Source organism: Centruroides sculpturatus, unplaced genomic scaffold (genome assembly GCF_000671375.1).
Source record: "Centruroides sculpturatus isolate CEXI.00-Female unplaced genomic scaffold, Cexi_2.0 scaffold816, whole genome shotgun sequence".
Classification (NCBI taxonomy): Eukaryota; Metazoa; Arthropoda; class Arachnida; order Scorpiones; family Buthidae; genus Centruroides; species Centruroides sculpturatus.
The window spans coordinates 318390-333834 of record NW_019385183.1 but is presented as its reverse complement, the minus strand read 5'-3'; the positions used below and the strand labels follow the sequence as shown (position 1 = coordinate 333834).

Below are 15445 nucleotides of genomic sequence, written 5' to 3'. Positions count from 1 at the left end.
CCATTGACATTCGCTTTTCTCCAGAAAAGTGAAAAATGCTCCCCCAGACAATTACGTCAATTAGACTATATAGGCCAGTTCACCACTGACATTCGATACTTAAAAGGAACTGATAATATTCCGGCCGATACACTTTCCAGAGTCAAATCTATCGTTTGCCCTTCTCCCATAAATTACAAATTAATTGCTGATGCACAAAAGACCGACCCAAACCTCCAATCACTTTTGGGAAATAGTTCGACCAGTCTACAGCTTAAAAAACTAATATTACCAGAAAATCAAGTAGAACTTTACTGTGATGTGTCCACCGGTAAGATTTGCCCTTCTATCCCCGAGACGCAAAGGCAATCAGTTTTCCATGCCATGCATGACCTTTTGCACCCAGGCAGTAAAGCCACGGTGAAGCTAATAATTGATCGGTTCGTATGGCCGGGCATGGAGGCTGACTGTCGCAAGTGGACAACTACGTGCATTCCTTGCCAACGCGTCAAAATTACTAGACATACTAAAAGTCCAATTACAAGTATCCCCGTGGAAAACAAACGTTTCTATCACATCCACATCGACCTTATTGGTCCGCTCCCTCCTTTTGGAAATCATTGCTATTGTCTCACTATAATCGACAGGTATACTTGTTGGGTTGAAGCAGAACCACTGCAGGATATAGAGGCCGACACCGTGGCTAAAGCCTTATACTGAACCAAGCTTATGGATAACTCGGTTCGGCGTTCCAGGGGTCATTACTACCGACCAGGGACGCCAATTTGAATCACGTTTGTTTCGGTCTTTGGCTATTCTAATGGGTTCCAAGCACATACATACATGCTCCTTTCACCCCCAGGCTAATGGTATGATCGAAGGTTGGCATCGGACATTAAAATGTGCCCTGAAAACCTACTTAACAGAACAGTGGACGGAGATACTCCCTACCGTACTACTTGGGTTAAGGACAACGTTCAAGCTTGACCTACAAGCAACATCCAGTGAGTTAGTCTACAGACAGACAATACGTTTACCAGGTGAATTCTTCGATCCTACCCCAGCGGACATAAACACTGCAGATTTCATAAAGACACTAAAGTCTTTCTTCAAAAACTTAACACCAATGCCGGCAGCATCGCATGGGGAGCCCAAACTTTTTGTTCCCATGCATTTAAGAGACTGTAGCCACGTTTTTCTACGTTACGATGCCGTACGCGCCCCACTACGACAGACCATTCCCCGTAGTGGAAAAGGGAGACAAATTCTTCAAAATTATAAAAAATAACAAAGAAGTGGTCGTCTCCATCGACAGACTGAAACCTGCCTTTATGCTCAATGAGAAAGACTCAAGCAGCCCTGCACAGCCAGTGACAGATTAACCCAGCAACAAGATGGCTGGGCATACTCACCAACCAGAACCCGCATACGAGACGAGGACCTCACGACACGGCCGCAAAATCAAACCCCCAGCGAGATTCATCGATGGCGGTCGTTAGGAGGGGGTACTGCGACGACAAATCACGGACAGGCGAGACAGCGCCACTCCTCTAGGAGTTTCCCGTTAATCCCGAATTGAAAAACGGGGACAAGGTTTTTTCCAGAAGAGATTCTGGGTAATGTTACTTCTTGTGGGGTGATTGCTGACACGAGCACGTGTAGCTCTCTTTCAAGTGTACTCGAGGATTGTTGTAAATAAATGTTGTTTTAGTTTAAAACGTGGTCGTGGACTTAACTAATTCACGTTTACAGCATTCTGATAAAGACAGTATTTGTGGAGATGCAAATGGATGGAGNCCAAAGAAATTTTACCATTGCAATTATATATATATATATATATATATATAAATTCAAACATAATAAACATTGTTAAATTATTGTCTACATAGCGCGGTTGTTGAAAATCATTTGCATAAATTTCTTTGTTCCGTTGATTTGATGAGTACGGCAACGCAACACGCGAGAGATGTGCCAAAGGGAGATGTCTCGCGGGAGAACTTTCTATGGCCTCCTTTTAGGTGTTACATACGTGAAGAAAATCTGCAAAACTCCACGTTGCTAGCCCGTTGGTCAGACGCGATCCCGCAATCAACTCCCAACGTTTAGTGGATTTAGCCACTTGGTTACTGTGTGCCTTCCTTTGTTCATCCGGTCATGATAGATAAGGGATGCGAATTCTTTAATATTTCTTTAATAGTTTGTGATAATGCGATTAAGAATGGTATGTATTGGATTATAGGATCACCTGGTTTAAGGTTATGAAATTTCGATACCGATGACCTTCATTTAACGAAATCAAAGAACGAAATTCTTGCTCTTAAAAGTCGTATCAAGCTGTAAAAACCGATATTGTAATTTTTCTAAGAACTTGCTTCATAATGAGATTACGAGAGAAATTTGCTAATTTGTTTCCAGTTTCGATAGGCAATGGTTTCCGAGTAACATTGTCTGACAACGAAGGAATTTCCAATGAATAGCTCGAGCTTCGTAGAGTACGAAGGAAAATTCGAAAAAAAAACAAAGATGAAATGACGAATCAAAACACTGAAGTCTTTCTGAAGTGTTTGGAATCTCCGCTTTATTCGTCCTACCATAAAATGCATCTTCAGTTTCGTGTTATATATGAAAATTAAGATAATTTTTGTGACTCGCGTTGAGACACAATGTGNGAAGGTAGGTATGTGGCCAGTATATCGGAGTTAAGGTACGGACGATCGTGAGGTCCAAGGTTAAGAGACGGCCTAGCTCTTGGCGGGCCCGTGTGTATTGCGGGCAGACAAGCCAATAGTGGATGGAAGTTTCTGGCGAGCCACAGTGGGGGCAATCTATTGCTCTTAAAAGCTGTATCAAGCTGTAAAAACCGATATTGTAATTTTTCTAAGAACTTGCTTCATAATGAGATTACGAGAGAAATTTGCTAATTTGTTTCAAGTTTCGATAGGCAATGGTTTCCGAGTAACATTGTCTGACAACGAAGGAATTTCCAATGAATAGCTCTTCGTAGAGTACGAAGGAAAATTCGAAAAAGAAAACAAAGATGAAATGACGAATCAAAACACTGAAGTCTTTCTCAAGTGTTTGAAATCGCCGCTTTATTCGTCCTACCATAAAATGCATCTTCAGTTTCGTGTTATATATGAAAATTAAGATAATTTTTGTGACTCGCGTTGAGACACAATGTGGATTTCAAACCGAAGAAACTGCTCAAAATATAAAAGTAATTTAATACATTCGTCTAAATTAATTGGGGTGTATTCGAGTATAGATCCAGCGGTGTTTATGATAATTTTACAATTGGGAAAAATGGAAGAATTTTGTGCACATTTTCATTTTTTGTTCTTTTCTCCTGAAGGGAGCTTTTTTTCATACCATCGTAGGTTCGACCAGTTTTACAATGGGGCGTATGGGGGACGGGGCCCGACATATCCGGAAGAGACCGTTTACGAAAATTCTGGGGTGCTCATCCGGACTCGATCCCTGCTCCTCCAGAGCTGTAGGCCGCGCCCTTGTCAACACAGTGTATCCTTGTATTAACACAGTATATCACAAGAAAAATTAGGTTCTGCCGAACCTATTGAAATAGTCGAAAAAATATTAATCTTAATTGACAACGGGCTTGTACTGTACAACTAGCCCACGTGTTGCATGACCTTATCTCATCGATACTACAGTTTATAAATTATAAAGAAATTTTACCATTGCAATTATATATATATATATATATATATACAGTATTTCAATTTCGGGGCCCCATACCCGAGCCCCTAGGCGTATGCTTCACCGCCAAGTAGGCAATCCGGCACCATCCGCGGGGCAGAATCGAAATTTACAATAAACGAAGACGTTTTGAGATGAGAATCAACGAAGATCAATTACAGAACTTACCCGGTATGAACAATGGCAAAGGCTTTTGAAGACTTATTGTAGAAATCGATTCTATTGATGTATTCGACTCCTTCTCGCTAAACAAATCAAAAGAGAGAATGAAAATGTCATCGACTATTGCCAATTATGTGATGAAGTATATTATAAGAGAAAGCGCATACCATCATCAAATCCGATAAATCGCCTTGAACGATCCCGGGATACAACTCTTGTATTATTTCGTAATAATTTCTCCAAATTAGATCGGTTTTCCTAAATACATTTTCGTCTTGGCTTTCCAATTTCATAAGACAAACCTGGAATATTAAAAAATATATATATATTATTTTAGTAATTAATTTTTTCTTTACGTTAAATTCTTAAACCAAGTTTTGGCACAGGTTGAGATTGAAATTTAAACAATACCACATGTATTATATACACTGTAGTTTTCAATAATAATGCAATAACATTTATGGTAATTTTGTTCTCTTTCTGTAAGTCATTTTCCATAGTACGTGTTTTTTCATTTTTGATTCTTTCTGCCTTGTGGACACTAAGAGAGCCTTTTTATCCCTACACATTGTGGGTAAGACTAGGTCCAAAATGGGGCCGGCCGATTTACTTAGATTCAGAAGGTTTATGGCTTAGTTCCATACCATCCGACGACACATTGTGGGTCTCTGTCAGGCCCACAATAATGCTTTTACCGGTAATGCTTATGCGGGGCCGGTCTGTATTTTAATGTACAATATTAAAATGAATGAATGAATGAATGAATGACCCACAATAAGCGCGGTCCTAGTGTCCACAGTGAGAAAGAATTAATATGCGCTCAAAAATTGGAAAAGTAGTATTCGATCATCAAACATTAAATCTTTGAAAAAACAGTGATGTAGTACTTTTAAACTTATGCCTATTTAAACCTTATAAAATACAGAAATTGGAATTTTATAGATTCAAATGTTGCATTCAACCTCGCATTGATTTTCTACTTTAAGTATCATTCGAATTATGCATCGTACTGTGTATCAGCTATTATACTCTTATAAGCAGGTCTGATAAATTGAGCAGCTTACGAATACTCATTTAGCATCAGTACAATAAAATCTAGTCCAAAAATCAGTTAACCACGATAAAGCCTAATTGCCTATATTATTCAAATACTTGACTACTTACAGACTTTACAAAAATCCATCAAAATGAAACCATTCTTATTCGGTATACGTATACAAATTATGGGAGTGTATCAATAATTCTGTAAGATTCATTCAATTCACTATTGCACGGTTAACTGAATTTTGGGCATCCTGTGTTTATAAAAATAATATACCGAGTACACAGCTTAAATGTTCTTTATAGATAATAAAAACAAATATACGTAAACATCTCACTAGTGTAGAAATTATCTATAAGTAAAAACTTTTAACAAACCCGTTATGACTAGTTATAATTTTCAGCAAATCACGTTTAAGATAGCCATATTTCCCACCAATCAGCGTTTAAGATAAGTTTTAAATATTTAAGAGAACTATTGCGATTCTCTTGCACGATTTTTTACATTAGCGCACATGTAAAAACGGTCGGGTGAAGACTAATACTTTAATTCCAAGAAATTTCTAGTATATTTCAAAAAGAAATTGTTACTTTTATTTATTCATTTGTTATAAGAAATGGAATTTATTAAAATTCAAATTTTACTCGTCGATATTCATCGATAGGAAACTACGTGGAACACGATACACATACGAAACAAATGATGGAAATTACAGAGAAAAATATATTACTAGATTTACGAATAATCAATCTAAAATTTATGATTTTCTACATCAATTTTCGATGTAGTTTCCTATACAAACGTCAAGTTGCAATCAAATTCCACATGCAATTTTCTACCACAAAAAACTAATGTTTAGTTAATGAAAATTGAAGAATGTAGCTGTATTTATCCAGTTGTGTGTGATAAAATAATGTTTAGTTAATACGCTTTTATATAGCTCCTTCTATACAAATTACACATATAAATAAAATTATAAATAAAAATTACTAACTTACCGGTTTCTCCACGTATGTATCTAATGGTATTAATTTCAATATAGCTCGAAGCAAATCGGGAATTTCTTGTCCTTGTCATTAAAAATTTATTTAAAAATTAATAAAAATATACTGTGATTAGTTACTTTTTCGTCCAACAGATGGCATTGTCGAATCGATTTCTAGTCTATATTTAGAGAATAGCGCATTCCGATAACTGATCCTCCATATTTATTCCAGTTCTTAGTATTTTATTCATTGTTTATTATAGGTTACTTTAATTTATATTAATAAAATGTTTAGCTGTTGTATTAAATGGAACCAATATTACTTTAGAATGTCTATTTGCTTTCCTACTTGTAAACACAGTACGGCAAAAAAGGACTAAATATGGCGGCACCGTACCCGAATGCGTTGCTCTATATATCTAGCAGTTCAGTAACTTGACAATCCAATCTTTGAACGAAAATTACTTCTAGTTTAATCTAAGCTTTATTTAATGATTTTTGATGCACAATACGCACAATTAACATAAATTCACGTGATGTAATGCTTACCATCGAGACGTATCTCTTTAGGACCATTTCTACACAGACTCGAGGTAGGAAAGTGGACATCCGCAAGAACTGAAAACGTATAAAATTAATGTTTACGAGCTTTAAACAAATTTTCTAACTTTACCAAAAGTATAAAAAATAAAATGCTATTGTAGAATTAAGGAAAACGAAGATAATAAGTAGTAAATAAAGTAAATACCCACGCACACACAATTCTAGTCTTTAATCATTAGATTTCCTATCGATAACATGATGTTGAAGGATTTCCTTCTCTCCTTATCATCCTGCTCATCTTAAACATTACCTATTTTTGTAGATAGATGAGTTATTTATAGTATATGTAGGTTAAACTGCGCAATATTGTAGGCTTTTCGAGAAATTATTCTATCAATATATAACAACAAACCTTATTATTTTGGGGGTGGAGATCATTTGGGATACTTATAAGCGCTAATTAATGAGGCTCCGATCGAATACGGGCCAATAGAGCTTTGTATATTCATACAATGTACTGTACATAACTTATATAAAATTAAATTTGGGTTTCCTGGCATTAAAGGCCCCCCAAAATTTAGTCTTTCGTAGACTATAAATATACACACAATTTACAAGTCTCGATTAATTAAATTCGGATAGGAAATCGGCAAAGCCTACACATTTAACTTTTTTTTTATAGAAAAAAAGCTAATTTTGGAGCTCCTTGCACAGATAAGGCCCTAAAATTTAGTCTTTTGTTTCAAAAAACATGATAAAGCTTCGATTCGATTTAAAAAATCGTATATTTTAATCGCTTTTGGAGAGGAAGTAGGCCTCCCTCTTACCTCTCGGGCCTTCCGTATCACTAAGTTATTCTGTATAATTAATGAGTTATTAAATACTCTGATAGACACAATTATTGTAGGCCTATATAATCCAAGTCTATGGCCTTAATATTTGAAGCCTACAACATACAATAGCCTAACTTTTTATAAAATTATGTACATTTACAGTGTAATTATACGGCATTTACGATATAAAAAGCGAGTAAATTTTTACATATCTAACAATACATTACACGTAACAATACAAGTCTCTTAATCAATTAATTTCCGTATAAATGGAATAAATTGTTTTATTTTAAAAAAGCAAATTTAAATGACTTTAATTGAATTAATCATTACGTAATCAATATATAGGGTGGCCTAAAAGTCGGTTAACCGAGGTAATTGACTTTTTACATTTCAGTTAACTGACTTCCGGTTTATATGAAGGAAATTAATTTTACGATCGATATTAATTTTTTAATTAATTAAAAAAAGCAAATTTTACTTTTTAATTATTAAAATACATAAAAGTTGTTCTTGAATCTTTGAAAAAATTATTGTTATTAAGAAGATAATGAAATCAAATGAGAGCACGCGATAGGATAATCGTGTTCAAGTAATTACATATTTCTATAGAAAGAAAGATGAAAAATACGTGGAATTTTTTATCATTTTCAACGAATTTCTTCTTTCTCTAAATCAACATCGATTCTGACTAAATTAATCAATGAATTTATTTTTTTTAATATTTAAAAAAGTGAGAAACCTCACACAATATCCCTTTACGTATTAAGAATTTTAAACCAAATTAGGACGGAAATGAATATAGCTGTGACCCTTTAAATTCTACGAATCGATAATTACTTCATTAGTAAGGTATACAACACCTAGATGACGTCACCGAATAGATTTTTTTCGAATTTTCTTTTTTTTCTCTTCGCCATATTCAGGATATTGGATTCGTGTGCTATTAAGGAGAGAAAGGAAATGAAGTTTTGTCAGCATCACACAAATGTAATACGGGGATGCGACTCTTCATATCTTTCAACACCCTCGCAATCTGTTCGCTTACTAAAGTCGTAACTAGATACAAAATCCTTCCAGTTTGTTGTTTCAATTGTTCTATATTATGAATAAAATAATACAATTTTCTGTATATTTACACTCTTAACAGCGTAAGCATTGTTGTAACTTATTCATCTATTACGCCTACAGTTAGTAGTGTTTTACGTGCTAAGTAAACGACACAATGCAGTTGAATAATTACTGTAGTGTTAATTACAGTAGTATGGTTAAAGCGATTTTTCTGTACTACACAATAGTAAAATTTTATTACGTAAAACTCTACTACAGTAATGGTTTTGTCGTGTGTTTAACCGTCGTCCTATTGTTGCATAGACGCAAAAACTAAAAAAAATGGTAATTCTTTTTACAAATTAAGATGAATTTTACTGCTATTCCCATACAATACTTTGCTAATGTATAGGCTAAGTGAAAGCGTTGGTGCAATTAAAGCAAAAAGTGACAGCTATGCGTGGAATGTTTTAAGGAGCCTGTAACAAGTTTCGGAGTGGGGGCGGATGCGGAGTCAAGTAATTTTTCTCATGGTTCTTTACCTTGTCTAGTTATCTTACGGAAGCGACTCACCCCGAAGGGACATGTCGAGCGTATTTACAACTGTCCCGCTGCTTGTGATTTATGTGTCCCTCTTTTATCTACAGAGCCCTTATTCACCTATCTGTCTGTCCGTTCCAAAAACCATTCTATACCACCCGACCTGTCTATTTACCGCATTTGAAATTTCTTTACATGTTTACCGACGATGCTTTTGTTAGCGATAACTTTCGTGTCTCACTTCGAGCTGTCAAGCAATTTCTTGTACCTTTAATCGACAGACCTTCGAGCACCTTCCCGCTTACTACGCTATTATATACATACATAAAAAGATATTTTTTAAATTGGCTCTTTAAAAAAAACTACCTTTTAAGGCACTTAAGGTATTTTTCGTTACAAAAAACATTTAAGAGAGATTTTCTTTTGCATTTTTAATCAATTTTAAGCATTTTTATACNTACATAAAAAGATATTTTTTAAATTGGCTCTTTAAAAAACTACCTTTTAAGGCACTTAAGGTATTTTTCGTTACAAAAAACATTTAAGAGAGATTTTCTTTTGCATTTTTAATCAATTTTAAGCATTTTTATACGGTGTTTTAATACGTTTTAAGGTACTTAAAATATCTTTAAGTGTTCTAAGTTATAAATGTTTAAATTTTGTAAATTTAATTATATATTTCCATAATTACCTTTGTTATTAATTTAAAACATAATTTTATTTTATTTATTTGTTTTTTAATGTTTAAATTTAATTGTTTTAGTCGATATTCATCGATAGGAAACTACGTGGAACACGATACTCATACGAAACAAATGATGGAAATTACAGAGAAAAATANTATATATTTCCATAATTACCTTTGTTATTAATTTAAGACATAATTTTATTTTATTTATTTGTTTTTTAATGTTTAAATTTAATTGTTTTAAAATTAATTTTTTAAAAAGGAAAAATACATTTAAAAAAAGGCAAAAAAAATGACAAAAATTCTGCGGAAAAAAATCAAGAAAATTGGGATTTAATTTAAAAATTAAATAATAATTAATAAAAATTAATTTTATTGGATATTTAATTTAACATTTAAAAAATTTTTAAATATAATTAAAATGCTATAAAATTTTAAGTAATTTGTTTAAAATGATTTCAATTTCCTTTAAGAAACGTTAAAAGAAATTTAAATATTTAACGGTTCGCAACATTCTTTTATGAATTTGCCCATTGTACACTAATTTACGACACTAATTTGCACAGGTATTTTGACTGCGGAGTCATAATTTTTTTTATTGCTTTAATGAATGAACAAAGCTAAAAATATTTGAATTAGTCACGTGACAAGGTCCCACTTCAACTTTCTTTTATTACAAACGAGTAATGACTCTTAATGAAGGTATTCCTCGACACTATATCGACGGATACTTAAAATTTTGTTTTCTTCTAAAAAAAAAAGAAAATGTCGAGTGGAAAACGATGTTGTTACATGCAAATGAACGTCATTAAATTTAAATACGGACGACTAACACGTGACAGAACGTCACACGACGGTTACGTCAACGTGAGTCACCGAATGCCATAGGTCAATCGCATCGCACGTGACATCACGTATGGAATGTTGTCGTGCGACGTGTTTCCGGTATGAAAATTGTAAATTTTTTTCCCGTTTCATTCAGTTTGTTTTAAAGAGAATATCCTGGTTATAATTACTTGTAAATTATTTTCTCGTTTCTTGTTTTATTTACTCGCAAAATTACGGTTCGTACAGGACTTCTAAGAACGTTTTAATACTAGATAATAATAAACAATAATGTACATTTTCGCATTCTATAATTTAAAAAAAATTTGTATATATTTTTCATTAATTTAATTCCTAGAAATGGTGTAATCTTTGCGCTTTTGTGAACGTTTAAAAAAGTTTTAAAAACGACTAAATTCCGTGCAGATTTTAAGAGCAAAAACATGTAAAAACATTGCATTGGGCTTGCTGTCTGTGATGAAATACCTCTTAAAAGATACAACAATAAAAAATTCACAATAAAATAACATTATAAATTTAAAGAAATCAATTAAATTTTCTAAATAAAATTAAAATTTATTGGAGAACAATGGCTTTAATTTTGACGTTTAAGTGGGTCACCCACCACAGGAGAGAAACGATCGTTTAAGCGAAGTGAAAATTAACTAGACGAGAACAATTCACAAATAATGTTTTAAACCAATCGAAGCAGACTTAATAAACCCATCACAACCCAACCCACCTACTACACTAAATCGTAAACTACGGTTGCCCCTACTCCTAGGGTGCGTTCGTTAATAGCGGTCGCTCTGCGTCTCCGCTACTACGGGAGTACGCTGCTGTTTGTAGGCATTTAGGAACGACGGTGAAAGAAAGAAAGATGGTGGCGCCCGCACTATCGATAGTATCGTGATGGACGAATCTATAATTCTGAAATATGAGCTTTTAAAAGCAAAAGTAAGGTCCCAATTATAAAATTTAACCATAAAATGGATTATTTGTTGAAAGGGCATTCGAAATAGCCACGAAAAAAATTAGAATGCCGACTACCATCCGAAAAAAATTCGAAAAGACACTTACATCACCACGTGCACTAACTCGCGCTTTCACAACTTCTAAATTTTTATTTATAAAACCAGATAATGAACCCCGAAACGAAACTATCTGAGCCATGGAGGACGCCATGTTGCTTTCCACCGTAAACTACTACTACAAGCGGCCGTTTTTGCCGTTCGACGGCGCGCACTCCGACCGGAATTTAGGAACGCGTTCGGCAGGAATTTTTAAACGGATGTCGCTCGCGCGGAGTTACGCGGAAGAATAAAAGAACGCACCCCTAATGACTTAAACATTGTCCCTATGGCAATAACCCAAAGTAACCCCCCGTCGTGTGTGTTTTCGTTTGTGTGCGAAAGCGGCTTAACCAAAGAATCCAATGAGATAATAGTAAGCGGCCGGGTAAAGTATCAATAGGAGTTTATAGGAGAAGGAGAACGTGGAGAGGTAGTGTGCCGGGTACTGTTAACAGATACAAGACCGTGAAAATGTGTAATGACTGATGAATACCGTTAACTTCAATCAATCGGTCTCAGTGGGCAGTCCTCGTAGCCGCTGGAATGTCAGTCACGCCTTAGCGGGAGGCGGTGAAAAGAAAAGTCAGTGCTGACCTCAAGCTACGCGAAAGTGCCGAAAATTGAGCTGTCAAAGTTGGACCGGTTGACTGTCACAGTCCATTCACGAGCTTCTACAGAAATGAATCATTGACAGTACCTGTCGTAAACTCCCTGTTCCGACCACCCCGATTCACGTTTCTTAAGGGGATCGGCACAACTTTTCGCTCTGCTGTATTTTTTTTCCCATATGAGGTTCTTCTTGGGAGGCACCGCCGAGTTACAAAACACCACGGGGGTTCACCCGCTTCTAAATGGTACTATACTCTTAACTCTTTTGACATCGCCATTCAAATCGGTATTTATGTTCGATTTCTGTTGCATAAACAAAATAACCAGAAAACGACGTCAATTTTTTTTTCTAACAGCTGACATAAATTCTTAATTTCACATTATTAAGTTTTATTTTAAGTGTTCAATTTTAATAATTGGAAACGGAACATTTTGCGTCAACTGTTGAAATTGAAGGCATTATTTTATTTTGATCAACAGCTGATTTCAAATAAAGATCTATTTCGATGTTATTGATTGGTTTTTAAAACAGCTGTTAAAATTGATCGAAATAAAAAGATTTTTTTAAATTGAACTTTAATTTATTTTTGATCAATTTAAACAGCTGTTTTAAAAACCAATACATAACATTGAAACAGATCTTTATTTGAAATCAGCTGTAGATCAAAATGAAATAATGCCTTCAATTTCAGAAATGACAAATCAATTTTTTAATTGTTTCGTTCCGATCAATATTGTGACAATCTGACGGTGTTCTTGAGATAATTAATTTTAATGTAATAAATACTATGCTTTAATTTCACTCAACTGTATAAAAAAGAATAATAAAATTTGGAATAATTACTAAAACATAACCTAATAAGGACATAACTTTTTACATCCTGTGAATCTGCTCTGTCATGCCACTTTTACCAAGAACTGAGGATGTTTTGTTTCCTTCCTCCACGCCTCGTATCGTAGAATTTTGCACTCCACCTGCTAAAATGTCATAACCCATTCTTATAATCATGACATTGCAAAAGATGGAGATAAAAGGGCTGGATTTCATACACTCGGGGCAGTTCCCCCAGGACCTTGCCATAGAGAGGCAGTTCACGAAGAGAAGGAACATGCCATACAATGTTGCCACGTCTACCGAATTTTCGGTAGATCTACCGATTTTGGGACCGATCTACCGATCTACCGATTGAAGCACCAAATCTACCGAAAAGTTTACGATAATTCAAGAAAGAAATTTTTATCTTCAATGTATCTAAAAATTCTCAATAAAACATTTCTTTGTACCTTCATTTCTTATATATTGTAAGAGACTTTATTGCAAAGATTCTGTCTCGTTTTGTTGAGAATATCTTGTGTCTGCCCCATTCTTCAGCTAATGGAATAGAAAGAATATTCTCGTAAATAAATCTGTTAAACACGAAACACGGAAATAAACTGACTTGTGAGCTCTGAAACAATCACTGGCTTACTTCTTACTAAACAATTAATTGGATAAAAATTACTGTTACGATTTTCCTGTAAAAGATAATTTAATTTCAAAAATAAGAAACAGTGTTAAAAACATACAAACGGAAGATATTGAATAATAATAATTATTATTAATATCCGAAAAATAAAAGGTAATACTGTATTTTGTTAGAAAAATAAGACAAAATGTACCTACTTAATTAGTAAATTATTATTTTTTTACGTAAGTGTTCTGTGTTAGTTTTTTGTTTTTTATTGTTTTATAGTGTATAATAAAATGACGAAAAAAAATGTTATTGTTTATGTGCAACCTGCTTTCTGCCACAAAAAGTCGATTTACCGAAAAATTACCGAAATCTACCGAAAATTGCCTAATGAATCTACCGATGGCAAGCAAATCGGCGTGGCAACACTGATGCCATAGGACCAGCAGTTCAGCTATGATCTAGCCACATAGACTCCTTCAAGATAACCACCAAGTAAAGTCAGTCAACATGAACAACGAGGTAATATGATTATTGTAAAACTCTCTCTCTCCGTAGAAAGGATAGATCCTAGTCTCGCGATAGGATATAAGTCCTGTATTTTTCATGTTTTACATTTGTATTTATACTATGTGCTAGTATTATTGTTACTTCTAATCAAATTATCTACTATAAGAGGAATGTCCCTAGTCTTAGGTTAGACTTATGTTTTATGTTTTATTATTATATTATTTGTCTTTGTTATTTTGGTCTTCTGTAATTAAATTGTTAATTTTATATTATATAACTTTCTTGTCTGGTATTCGTTCTTTATGCACAACCCCACACAGAATCTTACCACTCGGGTTCTGTTCAAAATTAAGCCATCCAGTGACAAAGTGAGCAGGTCTAACTGATCTGACGATTAGAGGGCCTGGACCCTCGTCCGTATTCTCACAATATAAACAGTTGATTTAAAAAATCAATTTCTCGTTGGTGAAATTGGGTAACATTTTATTTTGATCAATGCCAATTTCAATAATAAAAAGTTGAATTTTTTAAATCAGCTACCGATATTGATAATATATAAAAATTAAAAAAAATGCATATTAGTTTTTTATTCCGATTAAAATTCTTATAATTAAAACTAAGCTAAATTTAAACGTAATTTCAGAAAATAAATTGTATTAAACTAATTTATTAAAAATTGAATTTAATTCACGTTTCAGAATTAATATTTAAAGATTCTTTTAAAAAATCACTTTAAAAGTTGAATTAATTACAATATAATTATATTGATATTTTGTTTGGTTTTTTTCGTTTGTTTATGTCCTTAAAAGTAGGCCATCGTAGGAAAGCCTGGCAATGTTCAGACGTCAATCAGACCTCATTATAGATTGCCATGTAGAGAATAATTATCTTGTTATCGCCTTATAAATTCGTAGCGAATCTTAACAGCTCTTTAACATTCATGGTGTCAGCATAAGCAGATTCTGATTTCAAAATGATGTAACCGTTTATTAAGAAAAACGGCCACAAATGCTGTCAGACGATGTCAGCCTTGAGATAGTTGGGGGAGAAGACGAAAAAAATAACTCCCCTTTATTTAAACCTACTTAGGTCTACGAGCCACCATTAATGAAATCGCCTTGTACGAAAGCGGGGAGGAGAACAAAAGGAAAGGACTAGCTGACGGTACCTCCTCTGTGATTAGCAAGATACGATCGAGAGCACTAACACCCAAATCATTCTACACTAGTCCGTCAAAGAAAGGGTGGACAACAGTATATTTAACGTCCTGGATGTGCTCCGTCATTACACATCGCGCCTCCAATTTACCTCAGTGCCGGGTCGCACAGGTGTGCACAGGTGTCTGCAGGTGCGCTTGTGTGTGGGGAGGTCGCCTCTGCCGGGATTTTTTTTTCTTCTTTGCCAGCCTTCTATAGTTTTTCTTCTCGCCGTTCGTTCT

General features: G+C 34.4%; 1 long non-coding RNA gene and 1 pseudogene across 1 annotated transcript; one reads left to right on the top strand and one right to left on the bottom strand.

Moving 5' to 3' along the window:
- The first annotated feature begins 727 nt into the window (after positions 1-727).
- LOC111635862 lies at positions 728-1361 on the top strand (annotated as a pseudogene).
- Positions 1362-4130: 2769 nt separating this feature from the next.
- Positions 4131-6907, bottom strand: LOC111635874. Its single transcript, XR_002758449.1, has 3 exons — positions 6435-6907; positions 5899-5969; positions 4131-4160 (listed from the first exon to the last, which is right to left on the bottom strand). It is a non-coding gene; the product is annotated as an uncharacterized LOC111635874 (long non-coding RNA).
- Positions 6908-15445: the final 8538 nt, after the last annotated feature.